This window comes from Odontesthes bonariensis, chromosome 12 (assembly GCF_027942865.1).
Source record: "Odontesthes bonariensis isolate fOdoBon6 chromosome 12, fOdoBon6.hap1, whole genome shotgun sequence".
Classification (NCBI taxonomy): Eukaryota; Metazoa; Chordata; class Actinopteri; order Atheriniformes; family Atherinopsidae; genus Odontesthes; species Odontesthes bonariensis.
The window spans coordinates 17,696,367-17,718,030 of record NC_134517.1 but is presented as its reverse complement, the minus strand read 5'-3'; the positions used below and the strand labels follow the sequence as shown (position 1 = coordinate 17,718,030).

General features: G+C 42.2%; 1 protein-coding gene across 1 annotated transcript in view; it reads left to right on the top strand.

Annotated features, from left to right (window-relative positions):
- Positions 1-711: 711 nt before the first annotated feature.
- LOC142396531 (beta-galactoside alpha-2,6-sialyltransferase 2-like) overlaps positions 712-21,664 on the top strand; it is a 64,947-nt gene continuing 43,994 nt past the window's right edge. The window contains exon 1 of the mRNA XM_075479378.1: positions 712-909. The gene's annotated coding sequence lies outside the window, so the exon portion shown is untranslated. The remainder of the gene's footprint in view (positions 910-21,664) is intronic.

Here is a 21,664-nt window from a genome sequence, read left to right as displayed (position 1 = left end):
CCTTCCTGTGAAATCTGAGAAGAATGACAACACTCAATTGAACGTGATGAACACCAGAGGGGATTTACACTGTGATGATGGAGAAATCACAGCATACACGCGTAGATCCTGCATTACACCACCCGACGATGAGAATTTTAGAAATGGATATCAGGCAGAGGAGTGGCAGGTTCCAGGCAAGCAATACTGGCAGAGCCCAGACATGCTGCATTATGAGATATCGTGGCACAAAAAAACTGGACCAACCAAAAGGCTCGTAGTGATCGGTTTAAGACTCTGAATAAAGAAGGAATGATTGACTTACACCATAAAAACTTCATGATGGAATCATCTGCCTTGTTGAAATATTAAGAAGTGTCTGTAAAGTTCATTGATTTGCGTGTTGCACCTTATTTGTTTTTAGTGATCCTTATGAGAGCCAAAGCACCAGACACAGCAGAGTGCAGACTGGGACCCAGGCCACCAGACACATCAGGGCCCCTGGCAAAGCTGAATAGACCTCTTGGTGGGTCATCATATTTTCAATGAATCTCGTGAAATTCTAGATCAAGCTCATCGTCCCTCCTCCTTCCCTTTCCTCCTTCCTCTCAGATATAGCCTATCCTTCTCTCCAGGCCGACGAGCCTTCTCGGTGCCTCACCGAAAAAAAACGGAAAAAAAACGACTGTCGGTGGCTCCGCCCCTCTTTGAAAAAAAAAAAAAAAAAATCGGATGTGGATGCAAGAAAAAGGCCAGCAACAATGTGACAGACAACACAGCCACTCCGCTCCGCGTAGTAGTGGGTATCTTCTCAGTGCACGGAGGGAGGGCAGAGGCGAGCCTCCCGCCCGCTGTTCTACGAGGCGACCAGGAGCAAAAATGAATCGCTGGACCACGGCAGCATCCTGCGAGGACCGGCACCGTATTTAGGTAAGGCTTTGTTCGCTTTGCGCAGGATTTTCCACACAGATATGCGTTTGGTGCTTTGGAGCGCTTTTGTCTCGGGACGCGGAGCTGCGTGACGGGAGGATGTGCATGCGTTGGGCGAAAACCTTCAGCCCCGAGGGGCTTCGAAAAGGATTGAACGCGCACGTGAACGTGTTGCAGAAAAGCGCTTTGTCTGCCGTCACTTTTCCCCCGGACCCTCACAATCACAGCGGCTCGTTTTGACAGCATCTCATTAGGCGGCGCACTGCTCTTTGGGGGGAAAGATGGCCCGATAAAAATGAGAGGCATCACTGGCGCACGCAGCTGAGTTCACTGTTTGTTTTGCCAGTTGGTGACTGACACACTACTGTACGTCACCAAAAAAAAAAAAAAAACAACAACAAGAACATAAAAAAACCTGGTCCCTTTGCATTTTTTTTCCTAATTGGAGAAACTGAGTCCAATCACAGCTCCCAGTGAAGCCAGGCCTGCACACTACTTTACAACTTCTGGAGACGGTGTTTGTTGTTCAGCCTGCCTTTCACTTATTATTGAGCGCATGCTGTAGTGTAGCCCATGCAAAAGGAGAAACCCAGGCCGAGGGAGCCAATTTTATGTGACTGTTCTTTAACCAGTGATTGACCTCATGCATTTTGTCTGGAGACACTGCGTGGAGAAGTCCCTTTAGTAAGGCTCTGAAATTCCTTATTGAACTGTGTTATTTGGCCCTAATCTAATCTAATCTAAGACAAAAGTAAAGACAAAAAGGTGTTGGGTTCCTACTCACCGTCCCTTCTCATGATTGATAGCTGTGAGAGCGTTCAAGAGGAGAAGAGGCAATAATACACAAGTGTCAAGAGCAATTAAGTGTTTTCTCTTTTGTGTGGGTGGGTAGGGGTGGTGGTGGGGTGGTGGTGTTGTTGGGGTTAGGATAGCCGTTCCTTTTGAAGTGCTGTGAGTTATCTGATATCAGTTCCTCTCTCTAAATGTCACTGAAACACATGATCAAATCACCTTGGAGAACTGCAATAGGATAGACTGGAACTCATTACAGCCAGATTATACAGTGCGCTCGCACACATTCGGGCTCCTCTGTAGTCCTCTGGAATCAAAGGCACCAGCCTGCTCTTTGTGTTTCCTCCCTCTGCAGCATAAACAGCACAGGGAAGAAAATTCAAAGCCTCTCTCCAGGTTATGGTGACATTGCATGAGGAAAGTGTTATTTTGTTTGCGTGCGCAGGCACTGAATAATTATGTGCGCTCTGCTTCTCTAGGCTTCTGAGAGGTTATGACAAGGACAAAAAGTTAGTGAACGTTGCGTTTGTGCTCCAGAGATGCACATTTTTATAAAAACAAAAAAAACCCCAAAGCTGAATTATTCATCTTTTCTTTGCCAGGATGTTTTTTTTCTGCTTTTTGTAAAGTGAACTGTAAAAATGCATTATGAATGTGGTAATGGATGTTTTGTAAATGCACGCACGCACCGGCGGTGTGTGAAAAGGGGTTGTGACTCTCAGAGACCTTCTGCATTAATGCTTTTACACACAATTCTCTAATTACTGCTGCACACTGCTTGGCATCTCTTTGTCCCTGCTGCTGGATATTCCTCGTCTCAAATGGGGCGCCCATCCTCTGCGTGTCCTGACAGAACACAGGTGTGCAGGAAAACGCACAAACCACATTCCACTCTTATTCTGTAGTGGCGATTCACGGTGCAGCAAGGATCATTTTCCTGACGGAAAATGGCCAGTTTATCGTGTTTCTACATTGAAAGCCTTTCGGTGTCGACCGATACAAGGTTTTTGCTCAGTAGGGCCGAAGCTCTCTGACAAACTATGGGGAGAACAGATTATGAAAGGAAAGGAGGGATTTGACGCCTTACCTGTATGTACAGTATTTACCGCTACCTAAAGCTCCAAGTTAAAACCCATCATGCCCAAACATATCTGTGAACACTGTCGGTGAAAAAGAAATCTTGGCTCAGCCGGAGCGACCACTTTGTCGGTGCGCGGTGGAACTTCCAAGTTGAGATGACTCCTTTGAGTTCATGTTTCTCAGTTTGGCTGTTCTCCCACAATCCCTCTAATTATTGTACAGTTGAGGCGCACAGAGACGCATGCATCGACATGGAGCTGCAGTCCGATGAGAAGAAGAGCTGCGCCACGAGGAATTAAAGAACCGAGTTGTTCATAGCAGTTTGGAAAAAAAAATTCATTCGTACTGCAAACAAACGTGTGTGCCCGTGAGCTGGAGGGTGTCTTTGTTGGTCAATTATTTGATCCAAGTTGCAGAATGGAGCAAACCTCATTCCGAAAAGACCAAACATTTGAAATGATCCAATAACGGAGTTAAACTCTGTAATCGACTGTTCTCATTAGCATCGGATGAGAAGAATTGATTCATGTCGACGAGTGCGTGCTGAAGAGGAATTCTTATTGGTGACTGTATTCAACATGAACGACTCTAATTTGTTGTTTTTCTGAAGGTTCATGGGTCTATATCGCGGTGTTTTAGCATTCAGGAGGTGAGCTTGTGTGTCGCTGACCTCGCGGTACTGAATGAAAATCGACCCTGCGGCAGATGAAGGTGTTGGGCTGTTCTTTAGTCTGTGTGAAGCTGTAAGAAGATGCAAGCCTTCTGTCTGTGAGATACAGATGTGCTGCAGTCGATCTGTTCCCCGGGTAGCACACTGAAGCACCTTTTTAAATATTGCACAAGTGGAGCTTTGAAAGAGTCACATCGATTTAAGGAGAAGACGATCCTGCCCTCTGTAAGAATGAGGTCACAAACTGGCAGCTGATTTTAAGAAAAAAAGAAAACAAAGGTTAAATCTACCATCATGGAGTGTTTCGTTTCTGTATTTGGACAGGGGGAAGAAGTTGTGAACACAGAATCGACACACTACATTTGAAGTTGATACAGCAAATAGTTAGCAGCTGTGGCTCAGGTTGAGGAGCTGGTTTTCCACTGATCACGGGGGGCTGCTGTTTGATGCCCAGCTTCCCCACGTGTCCCCGAGCAAGATGCTGATGCAGCGTCTTAATCCTTTTGCGAAGCGACAGAGATGTCTGTTTTTGCTGATGAGCGCTTCAACACTGCTTTCTTGCAGACATGAGCGAAGTGACCTTAATCTGTTCATCGATCTGTGCAAAGGGCGGCGTTCAGTCATTCAAACATAAACGTGAATCCTCATGGGTTCATTCACACCAACCCTGTGACAGGGAGGGCGAGATTATGGGTTCGAAATTGGCCTAATGACCGAGTCTTGGTGGACTCGGCTTTCTTCCAAGGATGTTGTTTACCAAAACAGTTTGTGTCGGATGGACGCAGCTGAAACTGTCACTTTTCTACACGTATAAGCTTAATGAACAGGTGATGTGTTAAAAGGATTCTTAAAAGCTTCTTACTTTCAGTGGCGTTAGTGCACTTTATAACAAGAGGGGCTGTTAATGGCAGCACGAGGAAAGTTTGTCTCCTGCGTCTGCCACTTACTTTTTATGCCGTTCATTTGGCTGTTGCGGGGGGGTGAATACGGGGTATTTATTTATTATTATTGATGACGACATCTGTCAGATTCCTCTGATGAGCAGATCATAAACCAGGTGAGGACCCACCTCTGCTGTGCAGGCCCGTCTGCTAATGTGACAGCCTGCTGCTCAGTTTAGTGCCACACTGAAAGGGATTTGGAAATGTTACCATCTAGTAACATCTCCATCACGATTTTGTTACCTAAAAGCACCACGGTGCCATCGTTTTGACGCATTCAGTCGCCATCAGGTTAATGCATATTGGCGTGTGTCTGGAAAAGGCTTATGTTTGGTGCATTTACGCTGCGAGTTTATTCCATTCCGTGCAAGATGGGTCCATTGAAATTGAAGGCCTCGTCTGTGTCAGACTGTGTAATATCAATTTGAGGCATGTCAGATTTCGGCATGCGATAATGGAAGTGGGGGGGACGAGAATATGAGAGCAGAGTCAAAGCATTAGATTTAATTATCATCATATAAAGTCCCCAACGAACATTTGATTGTTTTGTGTTGTGTATGGTTCTATTTTTTTTTTTTTTTTTTTTCTTTCTGTCAGAGCTTTTCCACGCATGAATGAAAATATCGCTCATTTAGAGGGAGACGGTCACACGTGTAGTTTGTTCCTCACGTCTGGTCTGTTCTTCAGTTTAGTTTTACTTGCATAGATTGCTGAGACCCCCAATTCAGAGATGGGTTGTTTTCTGTTGGAAAAGGGATCTTATCGACCATTGCAACATATTCAAAAAAAAAATAATTTGGGGGGTTCTGTTTTTCCCTAAAACGGCAGCAGAGATGTTATTTCAAACAAAGATTTCCCCCCCAACCTTATTTTGCTGTCTTTGCCAGATTTGTAATTGACACATGTGTAACAGATCTATTTCTTTGGCACTTTCTTGGTTCATGTTTGGTTGGAAAGTAGTAGTTGAACAGCAGGTGACACTCGCCTGGACAAAGGCAGGCCAACACCGTTCTCATCTAAAATCCCAAGTCATGTTTGGAACGTGCAAGATGTAACTCTGTCCTGGCTCAGTGTGAAAAGTTAAGAAATGTGTTGCCCAAAAGGAAAAGTGCACCAAACCCTCATGAGTTATGACCTTATGTTTAGATTACTCATATGTTTTCAGACATGACTGATGGGAAAACATGACACTGGCTTGTTCTCCTGTAGACTTCCAGTCGGCCTATGACATGCTTTGCTGCAATGTTGGGTGGGAATTTACCAAAAAGGGCGTATGTCTTCAATCATCGAAGCTCCACGCCTAGCGTTGCATCAGTGTTTTGGAGCGATGACCACAGATTTTGCCACATTTTTTAAATTTAATTTTCTTTTCTCATGATTTTTTTACATTGCCGTATCAGATAGCCCAAAATAACACAGTGTGAAGAGGCCTTTAGTCGCTGAGTCCATCTGCTGTTTAGTGCTGCGTGTGTGTGTGTGTGTGTGTTTGGTGGGTTCTGTTGAGCTTTTGCTGTCTCTGCTTGCCAAAAGCAACACATTCAAAGCGGTGAGCGAACCAAAATAGCAAATGTTGGAGCTGAAACTTGCTATAAAGCCCTGCAAAGCTGAAGATTCAGGTAATGACTCTGCTTCACTGATGATGGTCACTTTTGCGCGACGCTGTTTGACACATTTTTTTTATTATTAAAAAATAATGCATGATGATATGAATTACAATGTAGACGCTTTTTAATTGACAAAAAAAAAATCCTAATGTCCTATGTGTGCTCCTGATGAAGCACAGCTCCTCTCTGTAGATACATCGCACTCCTTTTATTCAATCCTCAAATGTTTACACGATTTTGCTGCTGGCTGGAGTTGACTGTACATGTACAGATTGTGTAATGAAAGGAACTGTATGGGTGCTGAGGGAAGGTGGAGGTGTAATTTCAGATGCGCTTTAACCGACCGGGGCGGCAGTTATCTGAGCTCAGCCTTCAAAAAGCAGGAGCGCTGGAGTCATCAAGACCAGCTGTGCCCCTCACTCCTGGCCGAGCATGTGAGCACTTGGAGGACACGAGGAACATATGGATAGCCATGACAATTGGCTTTCTTTGCGAGATTGTAAACTTCCTGAGAGGAGAGATTGTCTTGGCACTTGGTCTGCGTGAGTCTCTGTTGATTTCTGGTGTCCAGGACTTTTTTTTTTTTTTCTCTTTTGTGTCCTCTTAAAACGAGACGAGGGATATTCGAGCAGCTTATTGCGGCATCGCCTTTCATAGTTGTGCTGTAAGTCTCTGGTAGGCTGCTAATCTCAGTCTTTGTTTGGAAGTAAGTGTCAGGCAGATTATATAGAGGTTCAGCTTTCTGAAAATGGCCATGGAGTTGTAGATTAGTGGCTTTGTTCTCTGGGCAGTCAGACATATTTATTTGTATTTTGTTTTTCCCCACTAATGCAGCAGCCTGTGTGTGTGAAAGGATGATAAGAATTAAACGTGTCGGCATCTACGTTTGGCATTGGCATATATGTATAAGATCTGTTTTTTTTTTTTTTTTTTTTTTTTTTTTTGAGAGAACGTGATTGGTGTTGGCACATGAAGTAGAAAATTCTGTCTAAGCCTTATTTCTGTGTATTTTTTTTTTCTTTCAATCTCATGAATGAGAGTAAAGGTTCAACTCAGGATCTACACACAGCATGGCAATAGCCAGTGATTTATTTATTTATTTTTTTTCAATGGCCTCGAGGTGGCACAAAAGACTGTGGGCATGAACTCCGAGTGGACTTTCTCCGCTTTTTCACCTCAAAGTTTGCGTCCCGTGGGCATCGGCGCTCCCGGCTGTATTTATGAGCGATAATGTGAGGTGTAGAACTGCGTTTCCTTCACAGGACCTTGCCACTGGCAGCCTGTATTCAAGAGTGCACCGTGAAAGGTTGTCATCACGAACCGCTACCCCCGTGTGATTTATCAGAAGGAGATGCGCTCAGGTCACATTGACTCAACTCTTCCCAGCACTATGTTTGCATCGGGTATCCTTTCTTTTTAAAGGTTCCACATCGAGTTCTTAACATTGAGTCATTTTCTTTTTGTGGCTGTGACTTTGCAAGTGCTTTAAGGCTAGCGCTGCTCGTTCGAAACTTTACTGTCTTCAAGCCTGCTTGGACTTAGGATGAGGGGTGGTTGATTACTTTGGATGAGTCGGAGGCTTGTTTCCTCTCAGTAGTGCTGCTTTAGAGTGAAACCCATTCTCTGTTCTTGTAATTAGAAGGTGCACGAGCGTCTCCCTTGTTGCTCTGATAGAAAGGGGTTAATTGGGAGTGTCGTGCCCTTGTCCAGGTGTTATCTCACTGTTTACGGTTTCTTCACTCCTCTCAGCTGAACAAAAGCTCATTGTGTGGACACATTGTAGGATGCACACTGTGTTGTCTCCTTTTTTGCATAAAAGATTCGGGTGTAAGCATTCTGTAACAGATGGACTGTGACAGAGATTTCCGTCTCCCTGCACCTCTTGGCTGTTACTGGGTATAGTTGCTTCTTCGGGGCAAGATTAATGAGCTTCCAAGTACGTCTTTGTGAAAATGGACGTTTTTGCTCTGCTGATATAATCACCGCTATAGCTGGAGGAGGATGGAAGGGACAGGACAGACTTAATCTCCCTCAGCGGTATCAGAATTTAATGGAGTTGGTACTTTCTGGTCTGACCTTGCAGGACCTGATATTACAGCAGCATGAAGCCGTCCCTCATGAGTCGGATCTTTTCCCCACCGAGAGAATCGTGATGAAGGCCATCCTGCTTGTTTTTCTTTGATCATTTGATCATATTTTTGAGCTGTGCATTAGAAAAGAATGAAGGGAAAACTGCAAAATTAGAAAGACGTGTACAATTAAATGTATGCTCGCTTGGGTTGTCGGCTTTTTTTCTTTTTTGTAGGTGGAAGTGTCTTTTGCAAAGTTTGGATTTAGTTAAAAAGTAACGAAGACAATTAGCTTCTAGAGAGGAATCGTGCTTAATATTTGCTGACATGATGAAATAATTATGTTGTGCATGCCAAAAGAAGAAATTCCTGAAGACATCTCTCTGTTTTTCTGTCTTCGATGGCCAAGATGCCTGGTTTTATGCATTTCTTCTTGGAGAGTTCTGGTCTTTTTACTTCCCATTTGTGTTGTAGCCACATTCTGACGACAGCCTAGTTTATTAATTCTAAACCAGTGCTTGGAATCATGCCTAATGCATCTTTTTTGTTTGTTTGTTTTTAATGAAATTGCACATTTGTGTGACATTTAAAGCTGAGTTTATGGTTGCTGTTAGATGCTGTTCGCTTAGGCCAAAATAGACGTCACGATGCCTGCCACAGTGGGCGCTTTGATTTTAATTTCAGCTGGTCTTGTAACTCCCAATTTTGGTAAGACGGTGGTTGAATAGCTGGAAGAGCTGCCGAGAGGATGCGATCAGTTTCAAACATCAACCTGGCAAAACCAAAGACTGTGAAATTACACAAAATCTTCCATTAACAGAAATTACCACTCAAAAACAAAGCAGGAAAGTTGAAGTTGTGTGTGTGTGTGTGTGAGCAATGTACTCGCTGTATGATCTCCTCTAGCGCCACTCCTGCCGCGCAGCGGTGTCATTTTTATCAGTCCCGATGCTTCCTGATCAGGATAGAAGCGGCAGTCAGTCCAGTTCTCCTCAAGGGTTGGTGTAAACACTCAAGGTGCTTTGTTGGTGTTGGATTTGCTCGCTCAATGACCATTCCGTCATACATTATTGCGTGTGACCAATGGAACCAATGGCTAGTGTTTGACACATTGTCACATTGCCCGTAAGTGGTCAAAGCAAAAATCAGTGATTACATCGTCGAGGTTTTGACAAACTATTTGACAGGAACAAACTGATGAGTTGCATATAATGTAGAGAGGTATGTTATGTGAGGAAAGCCAAAGATGTGTTTTTCAGAAATTGTTTCCATTACATACATTATCTCCTCAAAGTACTGTAGTTACATTCCAACTGCTGAATGTCTCTTCAAAGTTCTCATTATGCTCACAGGATTTTATCAAAGCTGTCTTGTCTTGGACTACGAGTTAAATTGGGTACAGTCAAAGTTCTCGGCAAAAGTGACGGCATCACCAAATCATCTTCTAGACAAAGTGGGTCTGTATGTACAGACAGTCTGCACAAGAACTGTTTGGCAACAATGTACCCCAATGACCAGAAATCCAGTATTAGGGCCGCAGCAAACCCCTTATTTAGGTAATCGAGTATTCTATGGATTATTTCATTGATTTACCGAGTAATCTGATAAAATCCGACTTTTGCAAGATTAAAAAAAAGGTTGCAACAGTGTCTTATAGCAACAATTAGGTCTGGGCGACATAACCAAAAAAAATTTCTAAAAACATTTATCATTATTATATCGATAACAGTACTATGGAACACTAGGTCTTTGCTTTCTGCCTAACGTCAAGCTGTGTCCGCTGTTAACATCTGTTTGCTTCTCTCTCAATACCTCTGCCTTCATGTACTGTATGTCAATGCAGCCCGAAATCCTGATGAAGCCCCTTAAAGACAACGCAGTGAATCAGAAATCGAGACCACTGCATCTTTAACCGCCAGTCTTTTGGGTGTACTTTCATGTGACTGAGAATATTAGTTCACATTAACAGCTTATAGGCTGAAGCTGCTCTGATGGGCAGAGGAAGATTAGGAAAGAAAAATACGAGTGTGTGCTTGCGCTAATTGGGTAGTTCTGGCAATATCAATGGAGATTAGGCACTACTTATCCAGCACAATAAACACAAGTTGCTTTTTTGAAAAAAAAAAAAAAAAAAAACATGGAACAAAAATTAGAAAGTCGCTCTACTGCCCCAGCCCAAGCCTCGGCTTACTTAACTTCTCTTAGCGTCCTTCTCAGCTAACAAGCCTGATTTACATTAAAATGCTAAGGTGAAATGTCACCGTGTCGTCTTACCTTGCCTTTGTCGTATTTTCAGACGGATCAAGCATAAAGCTTTTCAGTTCAGTGCTACAAAACCCCCTAAATGTTTGTACCCGAGCAGCTGAAAGATGTGAACATTTGCTCCGACATTTTCAGTGACGCACGACATTCATTAAAATTTTTGCAGATTGATTTTATTTTTTTTGTCTCAGCCATGTAACTTCACTTTTGAATCCTACAGACAAATAAGCTGCAGGGGTGTGATGCTGAGTGGCTTGTACTAACAGAATTTATTATCCTAATAAGTGGGGGTTCTATATATGGAAAATACCACAGTTTTTTCCATTTGGAGAAAAAGTCAAATGAAAATTGTATCTCTGGCATGCAAGGGGACATGCCAGTGGAGATGGAGAGTAGCTCCTGTGCTGATGTTGCATGAAAATCCCTTCACATTTTTGTCAGGTAAACCTTTGCTAACGTTTTCCTGTTTGCTGCTCTATTTGGCCTCCAGAGGAACCTGAAATTGGAATCTTGTTCCCACGTATTTGTTGCCATCTCTGCTGTATTTCAGTTTCGATGCTGATGTGTGCTTAGCTGCGCATCTGTATGTGTGGACTCGTGTGGCTACATGCTCTATGTGATTGGCAGCCACTTGGATGGCTGGAATGAGCTCCAGTGCCTGCAGTGTGTTCTCACCTCCTTGTGTTAGGTGCCAGTGAAGCCGAGTCAACTTTTGGCAGAAAAACTGGCAGGTTGAGCAGTACAGTAACTGCACACGGTTTGCTTTGGCAGGCAGAGATGCATTAGAGGATGCAATATTAATTCTCGTTTTTTTTTTTTTTCTTTCACCCCATGGGTACATTAGGGCATTAATATGACTGACTTTAGAGGGAACATGCATAGACACAGACACAACCATTGGAGCCGGGTCTGCATTTACATTTACATGCACAGCACCACGGTGGAAAGTAGGTCAAGTAAGAAGGAAGATGTGGGGGAAGGAAAGAAGGTGGGCAGTGGAAGTCAGGGGAGGAGGAAGCCTTTCATTATGCCATCATTTTTGGAGCAGTGGCAGGATTAGGACGGGATATATTGGGAGGTATAAACCTTGGGATTTTAAGCTTTTGCCTTGGAAGTACAGAGAAATAACTCCTCCTTTCATTGAAGGCAAAAAGTAATACTGTAATCGCACAAAGATGCCATATACCTTACCCGTATACAGACAAAGACAAATCGGCAGCCACGAGAGATAAAACGGAAAAGAAAATATAGATAAGAGTTCTACTTTTCTTATCTCAACAAGAAACTGTTTTAGCTTTGACATTGCCCTGTCTTCACTTGCTCATTTATCTTGGCTTTTGATACTTTCAGCCTATTGGCTATTCTGAACGGCTGCACTTTGGGGTTTGAAGATGTAATGAAGTGCAGTGGACCCTTCGGAGAGCTCAGATGCTGCCAGCATAATTACACAGGGTGAAGTCTGCTCTCCCACATGGTAATAGCCTCGTTGCCTCCCGAGGCTAAAGCGGAGTAGACATGTTGCCGTGCCGTCATGAAGAGAGGAAGGAGAGATGCAGTTCATTTCGTCTGAATGCTAAATTTTCTCACTTAGCTTTGTAACTTGAAGAGGCTTCTGATGTCTTTGTTCTAGCTTGCGCTGCCAATGCCATTTTCCTTGTCTCTTGCCACTGAAAAAGCTTTTCTTTTCCAGATTTGATGACGAAGTGTAGAATTTGTTGCACATTCAGATGTTGGTTAAGTGTGAATTGTAAGTACCTCTGCCGTAATGACACTTACAACTGAAATTGTGCGAAATTGTGCTCTACAAATAAAGTTGCCTTGCCTTGAAATTCATTTGGGATTTTTTGAGTGTAGAAAAAGTAATGCAGCCTCCTGTAGAACAAGTTTATGCAAACTCCGCTCGGAAAAACTTTAAGCTCGCTTCATCTGCATATGAAGTGTGATGTTTGAGATGCAAATTGTGTGCAATGGCACGAGAACAATGTGATCCTCAAGTTTGCATGAGGGTGTCTGTTTCCGCCCCTTCATTAAACATAACTTCCATTACACTCCAACAATACCGTTTATCATTTTCAACACGGAATAAGTCTGAACTTTTTGCACAGGCATGCTCAATTAATGGTGGGTTATTTTTGGGTCTTTTCTCTGAAGATTTGCATAGCTCTGTCCATACTCTCAAACTCGGCGGTTTTCCCCTACTGTTAGTGGGCGAAACGCATCATTTGTTCAGCAAGCTGAAACATGTTTAAAAAATAAATAAATAAAAGTTTTATTTTTAAACTGCTACAATCCACTGGCATTTACGCAGCCACACTGTGCTTTGTAAGCTCAAATGAATTGCTGTGGCAGTTGAATCTGGTTCTGCTGTAGGTTGCTCTGTGCATGCATCACGATGGGAGACTGAATCAAACCCAAAGATTCAACGCGAGCTGTTAGTTTCCTTGGCGAGGTTACCTTTTACGAGTTGGTATTTTGTAAATACTATAGATAGATAAATCTATTTTAGGACAGTCAAACAGAAGAACTGGTAACATAATGATGATTAGATATAAATGATCATGATAACCATCATTTCAATTGCTTTCTCTGCAAAGTGCACTGAGAAAACCTTTGAATTGGTGCTACATAGAGAAACTTATTTGAATTGATGGCTTTGGCATCAGAACTAACTTGATGTACTGTCCAGTCTCAAGTGAATGGCAAATAACCGTGCATACACTGGGGCTTTCTCTTTGACAGCTGTAGGTACGCCTGGATGCATCAGTAAGGAACATGCAAGAGTGAGTTATGTCAGAAAGATTGAATCCTGTCAGTTAACGCAGTTTGATGAAGCCTTTAATCTTCCTTCTTATATCTTAAAGGGATAATCCGGAGTAAAATGCACTTTAGATCAATTGACGGGATGTTGGGAGTACATACGTTGAGTTGACATCAAAATCATGTCATTCGGATGTGTTTTGAGAATTTTGATTTGACCGTTTTTAGCCAAAAGTCATTAGCCTGGAAGTGAGAGGGGCAAATCATGTCACCGCTACAAAACACTATTTTTATACCTCTTCTACAGCTCCAAACAACATAACACTTACGTGGTAGTGAGTAGAGGGTCCCTAAAGCCAAACCGAAGTGTCCCGAGGTCTTCATGTGGTCGGATATAGAGTCCAGAATGAATTTAATCAAGCCAGTACCTGCTCTCAATCAGAGCCTCTTCCGTCAACATGAGGCTATCTCACGCGAGACATCACGTCACGTGACATTTCAAAATTCCAACCTGTTAGTAAGCTAGGCTTTGCTGTTGCATACAACTTCATTTCACTTTCGAAAGAAATACTGGACTATATTTGTAAAAAAAAAAAAAAAAAAAAACCGGCAACGAAATTGTGACTTTCCAGAGCGAGTTACTCCACACTCGGCAATCAACTACTGACTCACGTGACGTGATGTCTTGCGTGAGATAGCCTCATGTTGACGGAAGAGGCTCTGATTGAGAGCAGGTACTGGCTTGATTAAATTCATTCTGGACTCTATATCCGACCACATGAAGACCTCGGGACACTTCGCTTTGGCTTTAGGGACCCTCTACTCACTACCACGTAAGTGTTATGTTGTTTGGAGCTGTAGAAGAGGTATAAAAATAGCGTTTTGTAGCGGTAACATGATATGCCCCTCTCACTTCCAGGCTAACGACTTTTGGCTAAAAACGGTCAAATCGAAATTCTCAAAACACATGCGAATGACATGATTTTGATATCAACTCAATGTATGTACTCCCAACATCCCGTAAATTGATCTAAAGTGCATTTTACTCCGGATTATCCCTTTTTAAGAGTTTAAAAAAAAAAAAATTGTTATTATTATTATTATTTTTTTTTTAGTAGTAACTAGTTTAAACGGATGGAGTAAAGACTTTGGCATTTAACTGGTCTCAAAACCTGTAGGGGAAAAGAAAATCGGTGAGAAGAGTGCACAGAAGCACTGCAAAATGGAAAAGGCATTTCCCTTCTCTGTTGTGGCAGTTTTCATATGTGAAACTCTGTGTGAGGCCACCTCCTCGACAGCCGGCTCTTTCGCTTCGCCTTCCAGACTGGCCTCTGGGAACAACTACGAATTTGATTTCTGATACATTAGGACAGTACGTCTTTAGAGGGTTTCTCTGAGAAACTATACCGCTGCCTTTAAACATGAGTGTTTTGTTAAAGCATTTGTTCCGCCTGCAAGTTTTCAGCTTCTCAAAATCGATCAAACGGGCCGTGTGGCCAATAAAGAGAGGGTTTGCTCGTCTTCCCCTGTGTTGCACATACAGAAAGTGCCACAGCAGGAGCACAACGCCTCTCCCACTCTTCTACAAACAAACTTTTCAGAAACATTTCAAGAGTCATCTAATGGTTGAAGCAGACCCCCTCCATCTGATGTTGGACATGTATGCAACTTTGGTGTTTTTAACTCGTCAATAACTGATTCTATCTGAATTTTTGCACTCTGAAGAGGGGGAACAGCCAATGGGTGACAGCGACAGCTGCTTCATAAATAAACATAAATGAAGCCTAAGTGAAATATGTCTACAACTAGTTAATCTTAAGCGTAATTAACGTGGCATTTAAGCTGTTTTTAAACCTGCGCGTGTAGCACAAGAGCAGTGTCTGTTTCAGCAAAATTTCAAACGTTGCCCTCTTTTCCTTACATGATTTCAATTCTGGGTAAGCGTGAGATGCTCTGACAAGCACTTCACTCTAATGGCAGGGTTATTGTTTCTCAGAAATGGCTCTGAAGATGCGCTGTCTGAATGCATCAGAAATCAAATTCATTTTTTGTTCCCAATGGCCACGCAAGAAGACTGAATGAGAAGTAGGCCACAGTGGAGGTGGCTGAAAATGTAAAGAGTGCCTGTGCCTTTCCATTCTCTTCACTCTTTGACCTGGCCATCTTGGCTTCAACTGGGTAAGAATTTAGGATAATCAATTTGTAAAAGCCAGGTCATACAGTCAATTTGGGGTTAGACGGGTGTAGGGTAAGAGAGTTTGTGACCATATGACGTACAGCTCAGACCCAGCCTAAATCCAGCGTAGTACATACTTGGGGCCCATAGATCGATTTGGCTTTGCTTACCCAAAAGTCCCTCTGCTCAAGCTCAACTTCAGAAATAACTCTTAGATTCTTAGTTGTTAAGGTTCATACACCCACTTGGCACCCACTACAGACCGTTTCCAAGAGCCTCCCTCATGTAAGACCTCACTGGAAAATCCATTTTCTACACACCGAGGAGCACATACTGTATTTGCATTTATACCAGGTTCTGATCGCATTATCCCGGGAGACGTGGATTGGAATTTCAGGCACAAATGATCTCAGAAATCTAAACCTTCTTCCATTTTCATGCCTCTTTCTTTTCTTAAAGAGGCCCAGTGGATGTTGTCTCGATTATTCGTTAAAAGCTGCTTGCTTGCTGCTGCAAGGCGAATACTAAAACGTTTTTTTGTTTTGGCAACTCCACTCGTGAGGGCTCAATATTTTATGAAGGAAGAAAAAAAACCAAAAAAAAACCCATGGTCCATTTTTGACCTAGGAAAATGGTCCATTGAAACGTAGTGCGTAGAAAGGAGGAGGACGGCGACATCCACTGCAAAACGAGCCTGTGAACGAGCCCCTTTCTTTTGTTCTGTCATTCAGAATTCGGCAGCCATTCGCTGTCTTAGTGGAAGAGTCTTTTTCATACATTTCTCTTGTCTCTTGATGCTGCTGTTAAACCAAGCAGATGAATCTTTTTTTTCGCCTCCTAAGACTCCGACCACTTTCTTTGAATGATTACTAGTCTCTGGTAAAATACGGGCCAGTATTAAGATCACGTCTCCGTGAGCCGTCCTCAGCATTCACTCGGTGTCTTCTGTAAATGTCACGTGGCTGCCACTTTCCAGTGCCAAAGGCGCAAACCTCAGAGACCTGCATTAGCTCGTGGAGAAATCTTTCAAGGTGGCTGTGATTAAAGTATTCATAACGTGGCCTCCTCCCACTGGTTGTGCAGCGGGAGGAGGGGGGTAAAGTGAATTTTCTTAGATAATGTGCAGCTGTATGCCCCCAAGGTCTGCACTTACCTGGTAGTGGAGTAGACTTTAGCACAGTGAAAATGTGACGGGTGGCTGGTTCAGACCATGGTGGGACTTGAGAATATTATTACATTTATGGAAAAAAGGAACTTTGAATTTACACTCTACATTTAACTTTTTTTGTTTCTTTTGTTTTCTTTTTTTACCCTGTCTTGTCACATCTTGAGTGCAGTGTTCCTTACAGTCAGTTTCCGATATTTAATTTGGGTACATTGGGCAAAGGGTCCATGGTCATCGTTCAGTGTACAATTTTTGCTATTTTAATGTGTTTTTTCCAGATGCCTATTCGAGAAAACAGGAGTATAGATTCACTAAAAAAGGAGTCTAAGAGTCCTTGAAGAATCATTGAAACCAGCATCCTCATTTAATCACTGTATTTAGAGTATGCTATTCTTTTCCTGGACTGATGTTTTGAAAAATCTGGTCCTGTGTGCTATCTTCATTTACTACTAACCCCTTATAATCCTGCTGGTTTTACAGTGGGATACTGTGCACATACATGCTGTGTATAAGTGGTCATACGTGCACCGTAGTCTTTGGATACTAAGATCCTTGCGGTTTGATTATTGCAAATCATTGTACACAGAGCATACAGTCAATAGAAATTATAATCCAAATAATATTTACAAAGTGGAGGCAACTCGCCTCTGAAGCCCCCTGTTAATAATCTAGTTAAATCTGTTTTTCCAAAAAGGTTTCAGACGTACAAGGCAAAAAATATATATGTTTTTTTTTTTTTCTGAGAACTGTGATTAAGTAAGTAGAACTTACACAGATTCTGACTGGGGGTGAAAAGATGGTTTTATCTTTGAAAAGGGAGCACGATCTCCTGATTTACTCCGGGTGTGCCACGAATAGGCTATTCAGGGCAATTTTCCCAGAATCAAAATGGATTTTAAAGCAAAAGTGGATAAGATGTGGCTAGTTCAAATGAATGATAATGAAGCTTTTAAAGAGCCCTGCACATGCATGTGATCATCTGGTGTGAGGGGCTTGGGACTAAGAGAGCAGGTTTTCTACCACAGTTTCATCCACTTTAACCCATTCAGACCAGAGGTTTTTAACACAAGGACATTGCCTCTTAAGACATTAATAAACATAAGGGGCAAAAAATAATAATTAGCATTAAAAGCCAAATAGTTAACTTCTGAAACTCTCCTCTACTTCATGTTCCTAGTTTCTTCAGAAGCTGAGAAATAAAAGGATTATTTGACAGTTAAGGAGTTACGGAACAGGGGAAAATGTGTCAATGCAAGGTGGAAAAGCAGCGTGCACGTTGGTCGGGCTCCTATTCTGATTCAGTCTCGGTAAATTGTAAATGTATTCTGCACACTGTCACCACAGTGGAAGAGCGAAAAAAAAAAAAAAAAATCAGTCCCACTAAATGAAATGTTGTATAACTCTGACCCAAGCAAACTTGGGGAAAATAAGCCTACCGTTATATGGCACCATTCTTTCCTTTGGCCTGTAAAATGTCTGACTGGTCAGTCTTGCCTAAGTGATTTGAATATGTATGTAAATTCAGTCACACTACAGGAAATATTTTTGTGCAGCTGTAATCTCTACACTTTGATGTGTAACATTAAGGTGGAGACTACGTACGTTATGTTGGGGATGGAAATGTAGAAGGAAGGAACTGATGCTCAAAATCAGTTGCTGTTGAGTAAAAGACAAAAAGGCGTACATTAAAGCCCTAGTGCCAACACCGAGGCTTATAATCGAGTGTAGTGGTGGAAAATGTTATGACCTAGAAATGATGGCTCTTAGGTGTAACTGTTGGGCACTAATAGAATGAAAAACATCATGCTCTGCACTGCAGACTTCATGCTCTCAAATGCTGTGTGAGAAATGTTTGCATTATAGACTTCTTCTACACAGATCAGTGATATTAAAAGCAATATTTCCTCCAGATAGTTTGCAGCTCTCTTCGGAAGAGATGTACACGGTGTTCTTTTAATCAGTTTTCCATGTGTAATATCAGCCATCCAATTTCTTCCTCAACAGAATGATTGCAGGTTGTTAATGTTAACTTGAGTTTGAACTTGAAGGGTCAATTGCCTAATAATCTTGTGGTGGCGGCTGGAGTTTTTGCGAGATCGCAAATCGGAAGAAAATGCACGATGGATGCTTCAAGTTGTCTGTTTGTGGCCAAAGCAAAAGAGCATGAAACACACCACGTCCTATTACTGGCGGCTACAGAGCGGTTTTTAGGTGAGTCGATGGTCAATAATTGCGGCTCCAGAGGTTGAACTGGAGAGTGTCCCTTCATTTAAGGCGAGAGCGAAGAGCAACACTGGAGGCCTCTCTCGCTGGAAAAAGATTTGTTTATGTTTTCTGAAGTTTACGAATCTGTTAAGTTTGAATGAATTGTCATTCTTGCCCCCTGCACAATGTTTTTTTTTTTTTTCCTCTTAGTGTCGGTAACGTCGCTATGAAATAAATGATCATATTGTTGGCGGTAGACGACAGCTGTAATATCGGCGATGATGATATTTTGATAGTGCCGTTCTGACATTGTTGGAGAAGCTCACCTGCGCGTCATTATTGATGTACCTGGTCTGCTGCTTTTCTTCTCATTTCTCGGGCTGCGGCTACACGGAAACGTTTTTCACTGTAAACGATACTTTTTCTTATCGTTTCGCTGTCGCGGCCACACGGAGCCGGCGTTCCCACTACCCCAAAACGATAGTTTTTGAAAACGGGTTCCAGAGTGGGAAAGTTTGAAAACGGCCTCGTTTCGTTTCCATTGTTACAGCGAAAACGTTTTTGCGTCAGTCACACGTTGACGCTGTGAGCCAATTTAAACACTTCTCTATTGTCTCACAGCGTGGCGTGACACAGTGGCGTGTGTACTGCATCGTTTCATCGTTTTCGTCTGGACAGCAGCGCGTTTCCGTGTGGTCGCAAGAATTTTCGTACCCGTTTTCAAAAAAACCTCGTTTCGTTTTCGTGTAGCCGTAGCCTCGATCTAATAGGTGCGCAGGGAGGCACACGCATCAATCTTTTAACAAAATAATTGGGTGTTTTTTTTTTTTTTTTTTCCTTCTTAAACAGCCCACCAGCAGAATCGAAGATGAAGGACAGTTGCTCCCAGCCTCTCAGTAGTTCAGATTTATCAAACGGAACCAAGTTTAAGTGCAACCTCATAAATCTGGCCAGAGGAGTGTGTGTCTACAGCACCGTGCAAAAGTCTTTGTATCTTACTTCCAAAGGGTCAGACTCTCTTGTAATCTGATAAATTAGTCTCGAGCAGTAGTTATCCAGGCTTTGTGAAGATTTTCTTTGGAGCTAGGCTGATATTTATTTTTTACTGTTTTTTTTTTTTGTGTTTTTTTTTTTAAATGACCATTTTCAGAGGAATGTGTTTTTATTTATTCATGTGTTTTGGGTTTAAGCCGCCTATAAATGCCGTTTGAATCGTTCAAGAATAAAAAAGACGCCTTACTCAAGAGATGAAGCCGTGTTCTGTCTGCACATAACAGACAACTTGGTTACAAAGAAAAAGCTTTTTAAATTGTATTTTAAGCCCATTGTTACGAGCAGACTGGCATTTCATTAAGAGCAGACAAATTGTTCCATCTATGAACCATAGATAATGCTCTGAAAGGCATGAAATTGTATTTTTACATTAACAAGGTCATTCCTAACTAGCTGAAAACTTGACAAAAAGGGGGGAAAAAACACAACAATCTACAGTAGATGAACAGCATCTGATAATGATGTCCTTAAGAATTGGAGAGAAAATCCAACATAGACCTGAGACGTGCATCTGGATCTTAGGTTGATCCATCTACTGTTCACTGAAGCCTCATCAGAAATGGTCTCCATGGAAGGGTGGCTGCCAAGGAGAAAGAAGGGAAAACCAGGGAGAAAAGGCTGAGCTATGCCAAATGACACAAGAAGTGGACTGAAAATCAGTGGCAAAAGGTCTCATGGAGCGATGAATCCTCCCCAGAACCCGGACCTCAACATTATCGAAGCAGTGAGAGATCATCTTGACGGAGAACGGGACGAAAGGCAGCCCACATCCAAAGAAGAGCTTTGAAATGTCATTCAAGAAGCCTGGAGAACTATTCCTGATGACTACTTAAAGATATGACAAGAAAGCTCGTCTAAGAGGGTTCAGGCTGTGTTGTAGAATAAAGGTGCTCAGACCAAATATTGACTTTCAAGCACGTTGTAATTGTACGAACTCTGTTTTTGACTTGATGATATGATGCAGTTCCATTTCTGTTTGGACATTTTTATTAATCACTGCACCCATTTCCTGTTTTCCTGGCAACGCATAAAGAAGTGAAGGGGTGGCTCGAGACTTTTGCATGGTACTGTTTTTCTGTCTTTACTCTCTTGTGAGGAAAGTCTGCTCCAAGACCTTATGGAATACAAATTTTCCAGACCAAGGAAATGATCATCATTACACTTGTTAAATCACAAGAGTTTAAAGATGCAAGTGAAATTGCCATGGCAGATGATTTTCGGCACATGTTTAGAAAACGGTTAAGTAGCAGCACTAAATTACACAGAAACTAAAGGCATCAAAAGCCAAGTAATACATAAGCCAACACGCCTACTGGATGCACCTTCTTAACAGTTGGCCTCAGCAGCCGAACGCATTTAATTTTGGTTGCTAAAAAGACGAGTCCTCAGAATGCAGTCGTTTCCATAGAGATAAATGGCAGCTCCTGACCCTGTAATCTGTCATTTTCTGAATGGCTCTTTTAGGCACAATGGTGTCGCTGTTAATTTATGCAAGGCACGTGCAGGATCTGCTGATTTTTTTTTCAGTGTCATAATATGAAATCGTTTACCTTTTTAATGTGATATGCTTTAACTGCAGGGGTGAGATTGTCAGCTTCTCCTCAGATAACCTTTTGGGGAAGGAAAAAAATAAAATAAAATTCTTGAACGCCCATAAAGTCAGGATTATGGATTTAAGTACCGTACACGTGTGGCAAATGAGCCAAGATGACTGAATATTGTTGTTTGGCAAACCCAGACTACACTCATGAACATCAGTGGCCTGTCCTAAGGTCTCTGTCAGTTTCTGATGGCATTGACAAAAACATCAAATTTCCCTCAAGATCCCTATGTATCGGAGCTCTTTAAAAACCTCACAAATATTTAAGTGATTCTTTTGATAACTGTTTTTTTACTTCCACACCTACATTTGCTGAACTGTTTGTAGCCCCCCTGGGGAGACATGCCTCATGCTTTGAAATTCACTTCTTTTAGTGCTTTG